The sequence below is a fragment of the Coptis chinensis genome, unplaced genomic scaffold (genome assembly GCF_015680905.1).
Source record: "Coptis chinensis isolate HL-2020 unplaced genomic scaffold, ASM1568090v1 utg6277_pilon_pilon, whole genome shotgun sequence".
In the NCBI taxonomy this organism is placed as follows: domain Eukaryota; kingdom Viridiplantae; phylum Streptophyta; class Magnoliopsida; order Ranunculales; family Ranunculaceae; genus Coptis; species Coptis chinensis.
In genome coordinates, this window is record NW_028238174.1 from 10,504 (window position 1) to 21,946 (window position 11,443).

Sequence of the window (11,443 nt, forward strand, 5' to 3'; positions counted from 1 at the left end):
TGGAAACTTTCTCTTGCAGCTACCCTTAGGCCGACCTTTGGTTTTCGCCTCCTCATGAGGTGGTTCTAGCCATGTACTTTCTAGCACAGCAATCTCCATAAGTTTCCTAACCATAACCCTCTGCTCTTCTTCAGAAGCCATTTCATACATTTTCATAAACATATCCATCGAAGGTTTACAATCGGGACCAACACCCACCGACACACTTGGAAAAACAGACAGAGTTTTCCAAAAGGGATCGATAGCACACAAAGATATGGAACGTTATTGCTTTTGAAGTTCAATGATTTCGTGAGTACATGGCAATCCATGACTGGTGCGCAAATAACACCCACAAATGAACTCAGAGTCCTTAGCAGCACAGCTTACACGGGTATCTAGTTCTTCATAAAGCAAGTCCAAACATTTTCTTGAGACCAGGTTTCTGAGTTCACGAAATAAAGGAATCTGGTAGTGGTGCTGGGTTACAATTAGACTCTTCTCAAACGCACCTCTAATCTCAGACAGCTGGATCTCTAAAATCGGGTGGATCAAGTAAAACATACTTAGAAAATCATGTCTGTTTGTGTTTCCTAGAACACGTTTCACCTGAGCATGAGACCCTTCGACTCTATTGGTCGTTGTACTCCCAAAGTGAATATGTTGATCTGTCCAACAACATACGAATCGATCCTTGTAAGGCAACCAAGTCTCTCGCAGATAACTAACAAAATTGGAGTACTCAACCCTATACTGTTTTTCCAAAGAAGCAATTCTACGGTTGAAGATATCCTCAGTCCTCGATTTCACTACAGTGTTCCACGAGAACTAGCCTTTATCTACAAGTTCTGTGGTGGGAAAAAAATCATTGCATTTCTGAAGGACGCACATAGAGATATGCTATCTACAGAGATGCTTGTGCGCGTCAGGAAACACAATATCAGCGGCACTCATCAAGGCCAAGTCCCTGTCAGACACGATCACAGATGGCCTTTCTTCACCCAACAAACCGTTAAACTGACGCAAAGCCCACTCATAGTCTATCGCTGTTTCAGACTAGAGCAACACTTGACAGACCGTGAAAGACTTCTAGGTTGAAGTCACCCCCACAAACTGTACAAAAGGCCACCGATACTTATTGGTTTTGTAGGTTGCATCTATGATGAAAACTTTTGGAAAAATTCGAGTCATTTTAACACCGTCCGGATGGGCCCATAACAATCCCGTTATCTCATCCGAATTCATATCCTCTCTCACCTCCTCGAAATAATGGTTTTCTGCTAACAACTCACGCAATCTCTGCATTTGCGAACGATCGTTCATATCCAATGTCCTCACTTTGTGCCTGGCATTGTAGACTTGATATATGCTAGATAGTTATCAGGAAACCTATGTCTGATGGGCTTCAAAACTTCTTTAGGCTTAACTCCATTTTGAGTCATCTCTGACAAGAACTCGAATTGTGGAACAGTCAATCGAGTAGCAAATGCATGTCTTTCAAGGGTCTTCGCCAATGGATGGTTGTGAACACCATTAAGAACGACAATTTTCCAACTATCGACAGTGCCGCGTTGGAAAATACATCTTAACTTAAATAGACATCCACGTTTCTTGGTTTCCGTATTTCTCTTATTAGCTTTCTCTGCTTTTTTGTGTGAACGATACACGCCCGAACTCTTGCAATCTAAATCCAGCCTTGGTACTCGGTTCCCGTTAGCATTCTGTGACTTCTCAATTACCACAACCACATTACATTGTTTTCCCCGAGCAGTTGCCTAACCAATTACGTCATTACGTGTATGAAATACCTAAAGATATGAAAGAAAACAACAATCAATAAACTAATATAATTTCATTTAGAAAATAAAAACAAGTGAAAACAATGCCTACTATGTACCTCTTCCATAGTAAATATTTATGTTGTATCCATTGAAAGCGGTTGAACATCATCCACGTCATTCGAGTTTCCAGAGTTCTCGAAACACACCGAAGGATCCTAAATAAAGAACAGTTGTTAATTGATGTTTGGCTTAAGTACCAAATACCACAAACACACAGTTTACCACTGTTTGTGTTTTTCTATATATGTTCAAATCCTAAAATGACATGGCCACACCGTTAGAGATTCCAAAAAACAGAACTTCATATTTTTTCAAAGTTCTGAGTCCCAAACGACATAGCCACACACCAAACGGTCTGGTCACACCGTCTGGACTGAGTCCAAAACGATGTGGCAATGTCGTTTGGCATATGGACTTAAAAAAACTTGCCGGTGTGGCCACACCGTCTGGACTTAGTCCCAAACGACATGGCCACACCGTTTGGGGCCAAACGGTGTGGCCATGTCGTTTGGGATTTGAACTTGGATAAAAATAACTTGTCTATTTTTTGGCCTCTTGAACGGTGTGTCCACACCATTTGGACTTGGTCCCAAACGGCATAGCCACACCGTTTGGACTAGGTCTCAAACGGTGTGGCTATGTCGTTTGGGACTAAGTCCAAACAGTGTGGACACACCGTTCAAGAGGCCAAAAAACAAACAAGTCATTTTTATTCAAGCTCAAATCCCAAACGACATGGCCACACCGTTTGGGACCTAGTCCAAACGGTGTGGCTATGCCGTTCGGGACCAAGTCCAAATGGTGTGGACACACCGTTCAAGAGGCCAAAAAATAGACAAGTCATTTTTATCCAAGTTCAAATCCCAAACGACATGGCCATGTCGTTTGGGACTAAGTCCAGACGGTGTGGCCACACCGGCAAGTTTTTTTAAGTCCATATGCCAAACGACATTGCCACATCGTTTTGGACTCAGTCCAGACGGTGTGACCAGACCATTTGGTGTGCAATACAAATGACCTAGCCGGGTCGTTTAAGCCTCGAATTTTCTCTTTCAGCTATATCACTGTACACATCAATAATTACGTTTAATTTAGATTTATCTTATTCTTATTAAATGCATCATCATCCATTTATCTATTTTCTTCACTTTGAACTTGTTCTACATTTTCTTCTTGAATGGGGTCATTTGGAACTTGTTCTACATTTTCTTCTTGAATGGGTCATGATGCATTATATTTTCTTCGTCATCTTCATGTTCTAAAATGGGGTTAGGCTCTTCCATTAGTGTTTAGTGTTAGTGTTAGGATTTAATGGTTTAAGGGTTTAAGGTTTTTGATGGTGGAAGAGAAGAGGATAGAAGAAAATGGCTGAAAAGGTTGTAACAAGTCAAATTTATTTTGGTTTGGGAGGTGCCCAACACAAAACAATTTTTGGAGCCAATGACACATTTGTAATAAGTGTTTTAGTTTTTGGGGTCTGCCCAACACAATATGGAGTCCGGCAGTAACAAACACTTTTCTTTATTAACTTGTACTAGGGTATGCCCGTGCCTACGGCCTGCGAGGCGTTTACGGCACTATCTCAACGTTCGTTGCATCTGTTCGTCTTGTTTAATTGGCGTGAAGAAGTTTGACGCTTACAATCACTATTGGACATGGACACCACAAAAACACTATGTGGGAACTCCAAAAAATGTATTCCGTTGTTAAGGTGGTTAGGAAACAAAACATACTCAGAGATGTCAAACATAAATAGAAAATTTCTGGTCATGGGGATTAATCTATATAACAATACTCATATAACCAAAAATTTGTGTTTTACTATGGGTCAATAAATCTTCTCAAATCTCAAGAAGAGCTGAAATAACATGAAATGTTTGGAAAAAAAACAGTGAAGTGATTCAAACTTCTCTGCAGACCAAAGCATAGGCATTTCCAGTCTTCCTCGGAGTATATATCCATGTTCAGGGTCTGGACAGAATTTCAAATCAGTTGCATCACAGGAAAAGATATCAACATTGCCACTAGTCAAAACACTTCCCACTTCCCATAAAAATTGATTCTACATCAAGTTCTTGTACTTCACATACAGCAAATGTAATCATCAATCTGCAGGCAAAACGACAGTTATAACACCAAAAAGTGGGGTTCTTCATAGAAGATTCCACAGAAGAAAGAATTGGAAGTTGCTTTGACATAAACTAAGCAGCACTTCTCAACATAAAAAAAAATAAAAAAATAAAAAAAAAAATAAAAAAATAAAAAAATAAAAATCATTTATTTTTGCCATCAATTGTTAAACCTTGCATGCATGACGTAAGTGTTTCCTTAAGATGGACACCGGACACGAACCATATTAAGTGTGTTCATCTGGATCGTATATATGCGGCAAACCATATTAAGTGTGTACATGGTTACAATGAAGTTTTGTCTTTTTGTAATGGTCCCGGTAGCCTGAGAAGGTCCAAGACCTCATTCTCCTTACGATCAAAAATCATTCCTGCTAACATACACAACTCCTCAAAGTTTCTAGACATCCAAGTCGAAGCCAATTCACAATCGGACCTTGACCATAGCTATACGACTCAAAAAGGCAGACCTATAAGAATAATACACAAAGGTCGTTTACATCACTTATAGCCCTCTTACCTCCACCTCATCATCGACATATCTGGTATAGCCATGGCAGTATAGCTTTAACTTGTGTACAAGGCAGACATAACTCATCACAAATGCATGAACATGTTACGACGTTCTAGGGGAAATATTGATTGGGCGATATGGTTCAACCATAGCAGTATAGTTTTCCCTCGTGCAGAAAGCAGCATCACAAATGCATAAAAACTTTACGACATTCTGCTAAAAAATATTTGGAAAGCACAGAAATATAGTTTTGCAAAATTGTCATTAAATTGCCAATTTCCCACACAAAAAAAAGTCGTTTTTAAGAAAAGGCCTACTAATTGAGTAAATGTCAGTGATTTTAACAAGTAAGATGAAACTCGTAATTGTAATGTAGACACCCATAACACCAGTCAACTACAAAAGAAGTGAAGACAACTGACCATTAAAAACCAACTAAGCCCTCCAATACAAATCATTTAATAATAATAAACAAGATCCAAGAAACAAGGGCTAAAAATAACAAAGGAAAGTAAAATAAAAGTAGTACCTCCAATACCAAGGTTGACAGTTAAAATAAGTGGCCAGACATACTTATATCTTCTAGCAAAAGACTGATTCGCAGCAGGAAACACAGACGATGATAATGATAGTGTTGGTGGTTCCATTGGGTTTGGTGTAGTTGTTGATGCTGTTTGTTGGTATTGCTTCACTTGTGTTGTTTTATTTTTTTCATCAGCCCCGCACAAAAAAAAAAATGTACATGATTAGAATATATAATATGTCACATCCACAACAAAAGGTATTATTATAGCAAAGAATGAATATAACAATGGCGCTACCTCGACGCCGACGATTTGTTTGTTAGTCTTGTTTAATTGGCGTGAAGAAGTTTGACGCTTACAATCACTATTGGACATGGACACCACAAAAACACTGCGGGGAACTCCAAAAATTTATTCCATTGTTAAGGTGGTTAGGAAACAACATACTCGGGGTTCAATATAGACTTAACATTTGCACAACTAAAAGTCGAGGAGGGTTCAATATAGACAGATGACAAAGAATGCTTGATTAAAGGCATCAAAAGATACCACAAAGATACCAACAAAGATGGTTCATGGCTACCTCTTGGACACTTCTACCTCATATCCCATCGTCCTCACATTTATTTTCATAACTCTTGGACAATTTATTTTCTTTTTGTGTCTAGAGATACTTGACTACTACTCTAGAGATACTCGACTACTACTATTTGCAACATAGGTGAATACCAAAAAAATTCAAATAATGCATATCACATTCCCTTGAATACAATTACTAAGATTAGTGTCTGCTTGTAGGCAACAAAGGGAAAAAAATGAATATCAAATATTACCAAAGAAAATATGAAAGGGTCAACCCACACCAAAGCTTTTCAAAAACGGAATATCATTATTGAGAAGTTCTAGCGGGTGTTGCTTGAAGCTTTTGTCCATGTTTCAACAAGATCTTGAAGACATAACATCATAGAATGTATGAAAGGGTGAACCCACATCAGCTATTCCAAAACGGAAAAACATTACTTGAGAAGTTCTATTAAGTTATACTTAGTTGATTTTAAAGTATTAAAATAATCCACTTATGGATCTAGCCAATTCAATATATGAATGTTTTCAATATCATAATAAGGACCACGATAACAATTGGGAAAATAATTGGGGTGCAAAAAAGCAAATAAAAAGAAAGGTCTTCGTTACTCACCCTGGGGTTGTGGTTGTTGTGGAAAAGAAAAGCACACCGAGGCGTGGATACCGGGTTCTATCCACGAAGTTCTCTAAATTGAGGCGATACCGCGAAGTTCTCAAACCGAGGCGTATACCGCGGGTTCTCGACAAGATGAGAAAATGGGTGGGAGTGATGGCGGCGGTTAGGGCAGATGTTGGAAGGAAATGATTATTTCTTTTTTTTACCCTAAATTAGAGAAGAAGAGATATCGTGGAACCGCTATTAGTTTAGAAATGCAGCACACCACTTAAATGAATTTGAAAGTGCCATGTCACAACTTAGAAAAGACAATAGTAACCACTGGATGGAGGCCCTGTGGGCCCCACACCATTGTGTTTTATTAGATAGATTACCATCATAAATTATAAAATACAATTCACACCTCTTACTTACTAAACCAAGAAACTAAATAGGACATACGCGTTTTGCCTTTGCAGAGATGTTCTTACTGGAAATGTAAATGGAAAGACTTCCCCGCACGGCCGCACAACTCGCCAGACAGAAACCAGATCTAGTAGAGAGTGAGTAACTCCGACACAGAGATAGAAGTCAAAAAAGTGTTATTTCCAATTATCTCTGTCGTACGAATGTGATTTAGTTCAAGTCAAAGTCCATTAGGCTGAGTCCAATGGCTCCCTATCCCTTTAAAAGTAGTGTTAAAGTCAATAAAGTATAGCTAAAGTCAATAAAGTTGAGCTAAAATAGAGCTAAAGTCAATAAAGTAGAGGCTAAAAGTCACATATTTTACTCTCTATCTCTATTTTACTCTCTATATATAGAGTAAAAATAGAGATGAGAGTAAAATATGTTGACTTTAGCTCTACTTTATTGACTTTAGCTCTACTTTATTGACTTTAACACTACTTTTAAAGGGATAGAGAGCCATTGGACTCAGCCTACATTTAAAGGGATAGAGAGCCATTAGTACGAAAGCTTATTAAAGTTAGGAGAGGTGATCTAGTATTCCCCCAGTACTTATGTTCCATTACTCAAATTCAGTCATTTGGCTCATAGCTTTTGTTGTGTTTCCCGACCCACTTTAATTACAAGCCATTTCTTATGCAAGGTATTTGAAGGAAACTCACGCGATTGTGAGCTGTGAGATCTAATTTAATTTAGATCTCAAACTTGTGGGCTTAACTCTTTTAATTAGATTGAATAGATGTTAAATCAATTGATAAGAAGACAAACAAGAACCAACCAAGGCACTTTTATGACTGAACTTGAAGTCTTGAACTTTGAATAAACAAGAACCCCCACACACACTCTGTCTCGTCTTCCCTCATTGCTCAATTTTTAGTTAAGTGAGGGCATCACCAATGCAGGCCCTCAAAATAGAGGGCCACATCACCATTTTAAAGGTTAGGTTGAAGGAGAGACTTTGGTATGAAGGACCTCTAAATCATGGGTTCTCCAACGCAACCTTTATAATCAAAATTAAAATCCCAAGGCAATGAACAATCTAGTTTTCAATGGACTAGTGGCAAAGTTTGTGACCGGAATAATCTCCGTGGTGGCACGCGGTGTGGGTTCGACTCTTAGCAAGAACATTTTTTTTATTTCTACAATTCCAGCCTTTTGGAACTCAAAAACAGTTTAAAAAATCAAAGTCTTTGGCATGGGACTCGAACCTGGAAGTTACCCATTCCAGAACACCTTCTACCAACTACGCTAGGTTTTTTACCCATTGAAATGTTTTCGGGCGTATTTCTTTTTAAGTCGCGAAACGGACCGGGCCCTCAATAAATGTGATAGAAATAGAGACAGTTTTAAAGGATGATAACTATAGAGGGCCATATAGAGCTTGCATTGGAAGCCCATTTTCGTATTGTTCCTTTATATTTGAAGATAGAGGGCCATATAAAGGTCCCATTGGTGATGCCCTGATCTGCCAAACTGTTGTCATACATAAAAGTCTCTAGGGAAGGACACCATTATATAGCAATTCCTGGAAACGCGTTTTCATTGACCTGCCAAACTGTTGTCTCTCTCTCTGGAAACGGGGTTTTCATTTGGATTCAACGTTATAATCAAGGCCCAAAATTTCGATATCGGTTTATATATCGGTGTACTAAAAAACCGATATATATTGAATATATCGGATATATCTATTTTTTTGGTAACCAGTCCAAACTATTTAAAATATCGGAAATATCGAAAACATATCGGAAATATATTGGAAATATCGGATTTATATTAAAAAATGGTCAAAAAGTCAACCGATATATATCGATTATATCGGAAATATCGATTATATCGGCGATATAAAGTTTTATATAGGAAATTCCAATATATATCGGAAAAAAATGAGTTAAATATTCGGTGGATATATATCGGAAATATCGATATCGGTGTACCAATTTACCAAGATATATCGGCGATATTTTGGGCCTTGGTTATAATAACACAACTAATTAGGACAGTGGGAAGTGGCATTCCAACAAGATAAAATGAACCCAAGTTGATATTAGCACCAATTTTCGGCCTAGTTGTTCCTCTTAGCATACCACAACCCGTTGTTTGTGGACAGTTTCCAAGCTCACAAAGTCCTATTATCGGCAAAACAAGTGATGTCAATGTGATAATCTCACTGTCTGATTAACTTGAGCATATATTGAATTCAAAGATATCAACTCCTAGCACTAAACTAATGGATATTGGTGGACTCGAACCACCATCTCCTAAGATGTAGTGGAGATCCACTAGCATTCTCAAGCGCTCTACCGTTTGAGCTAAATTCCATAAAGAAAATAACACACAACACCAAAAATATCCATATAACGAAAATTATGTGTCAATATGCAAAGTCATCACCATTAAGTTCACCAATTCTACTTCCAATTAATATTTTACAAGCATTCAATTTAATATGTTACAAGGCAAATTAAACAAAGAATCTTGCTTTTGCAAATTAACATAACAAACGCCTGCAACAATTCTCTATAGACAGAGAAAGAAATGCTTTGAAGGACACCAGACACTTTTTCTAGAGACCTGAACTTCAGGTATTGATTCCAAATCCAAATACCTTTGGACCAAACTTGTAGATGCAGCTAGAAACACTCGCCAAAACAAAACAACTAAAACTATTGTTAACATGAATCGTCAATATTGTTAAGAGTATCACAAGTGATTTATAATACCTGTGATCCCCTTGTTTAGGATGTGTGTTAGCCAAAGAACTCGTAAATCCCACACCTAGAACTGAGAAACCTGGTGAAGAAAGTTTGTGGGCACGGTTGTAAACGGACAATGCCATATCCTCTGCAGTTTGCTTACAAGCAAATTGTGTAGGAACCTAAACACAGAGAAAAAATAACATAATTATGAAAAAAGAATTTGAACACTACAAGAAAATTGAGCTTTTGCCATAGGTACAACCTTGTTTTAGCCACAGTCATCAGCTGTTGCCAGGGTCCAACGGCCTATAGCCGTGGCCAAGTTTTTAAGTGGCCGTGGGGTATTGTTTGGGTAGTTGAGTTTTAGTTCCCATTTTGGCCACGGCTGTGTCCATTTGTTTTATCCACCGTTGGATCAGACTTGGATTTTGATGTCCGTTAAGATCTCATAAAACCCTCATGAAAATAAAGAGGAACCATGAAACAACTATCAAAAATCGAAGAAGAAGACTCGAGTTGTTCGAAAGAAAACTCGATATTAAAGCAACAACAAGATTTGGCTTCCTTCTCTCTCTCCTCTATAAATAGTACTTCTATTTTATTCACTTCTCTCATCTAACAGAACTTTCCTCCTCCCCCTCTCTCTGTCTCTCACCCAGGTTGAAGATGGACGAAAAGCATCAATTTTTCCCCCTCACACACTCTCTTTCACGCTAGAGTCACGAGGACCAGGTTGGATTGCACTCTTATATCTATTTTTTTTTTTTTTTTTTACTTATTTTGATGTTAGTTGCTAATTTAGGGTTCTTTGATTTTAATTTTCGTAAGAGAAGTTTGTTTTTTTTTAACACCAATTAACATTACAAAATGTAATTGAGAAAAGTTCACAAGTTCCTTCATATGAAAAGGGTGGCATGAATATATAACTGACCGAGTCTCTCTCTCTCTCTCTTAAAATCTCCAAAGTACTAAAGATCAGTAATTTCCAACAACTTCATCAAAATTGCTCGATGGGGATACAATCCCACTCCGATCGACTCACGCCATAACTCTAACCATGGGACACATCATTCTTGAGAAGCAACAAAAGAGTAACTGCATCCTCGTCTGTAACTCCAAATATCTCTTTGATGATTAAGGAGCTCTCCCTTGAACAGAATTCTGGCAGCTCAAATAGATAAAATATCTTCCCAAAGAGTGCCTGCACAGCTAGTTTTCTCTTAAAACCCTTCTCTGAGTATCCTGAAATATCCATGACAACTGGACATTTGTCCTTTACAATTCGTCTTGATATCTCGTTTAGAATTTTAGCAACCTGGGCATCATTCAGCATAGAAGCTTTTCTGAGTTGGATCAAGTCTGGCAACATGCCTGGGTTGAAGGGTTTTTCATTCATTGCATAGCGAATGTACTTGCGCAAAATTTCCTCCATGCCAAATCCTATCTGCTGCACAAGTTCCAGTAGAGCTTGACTCTGAACTTGATTTCATCCTTTGAGGAGTAAGTCATCTATGGATTTGCATAAGAAAGCATTTTTGTTTACCAGTTTGTGTCTCTTAGCCTTTGGTGAATTTGACTTTCTGAGGGTCTTGACAAAGGCAATAACGAAAGTGAGTCTAGCATAAGCCATGGGAACAGCTAGGATCCAAGGGAGAGAGCTCTGACCCCAGACCTCTACAATTGCTTTGGGATATATTCAGTAATCTTCTTTAATCTTACTATTTTGTTTTCTTGTTATCTGCTTTTGATAGACTAAACCTCATGGCCATGGTGATGTCCATTTGCTTCTTTACTCTAGTGGTCTTCTACGTGTTTGGTATGCGTTGCCTTTCATAGAACAGTTCGGATTTTCTTTTTTTGTTGTTAGAAGTTATTTTTCCTGTTAATAATGTATTAATCTTGTTGTGTTGATTGATGATGTTTAGATTCATACTAGTCTTAGGCTCCATTTTTATATGGTATTTTTCCTGAGTTGCCTCTAATATGACAAGTTTCATTACTGTCTTAGGCATGATGCAGGATTGAAGTGGGTTCTCTTTTATTAAGATACGAATGGATTACTCTTCAAGGTTAGATGAATGTGTTGTCATGACATATTTGACTACTTGAAGAATT

At 38.0% G+C, this 11,443-nt stretch overlaps 1 pseudogene; it reads right to left on the reverse strand.

The window, feature by feature from the left end:
• Positions 1–10,379: 10,379 nt before the first annotated feature.
• LOC147472932 (uncharacterized) lies at positions 10,380–11,024 on the reverse strand (annotated as a pseudogene).
• Between the last annotated feature and the right edge of the window lie 419 nt (positions 11,025–11,443).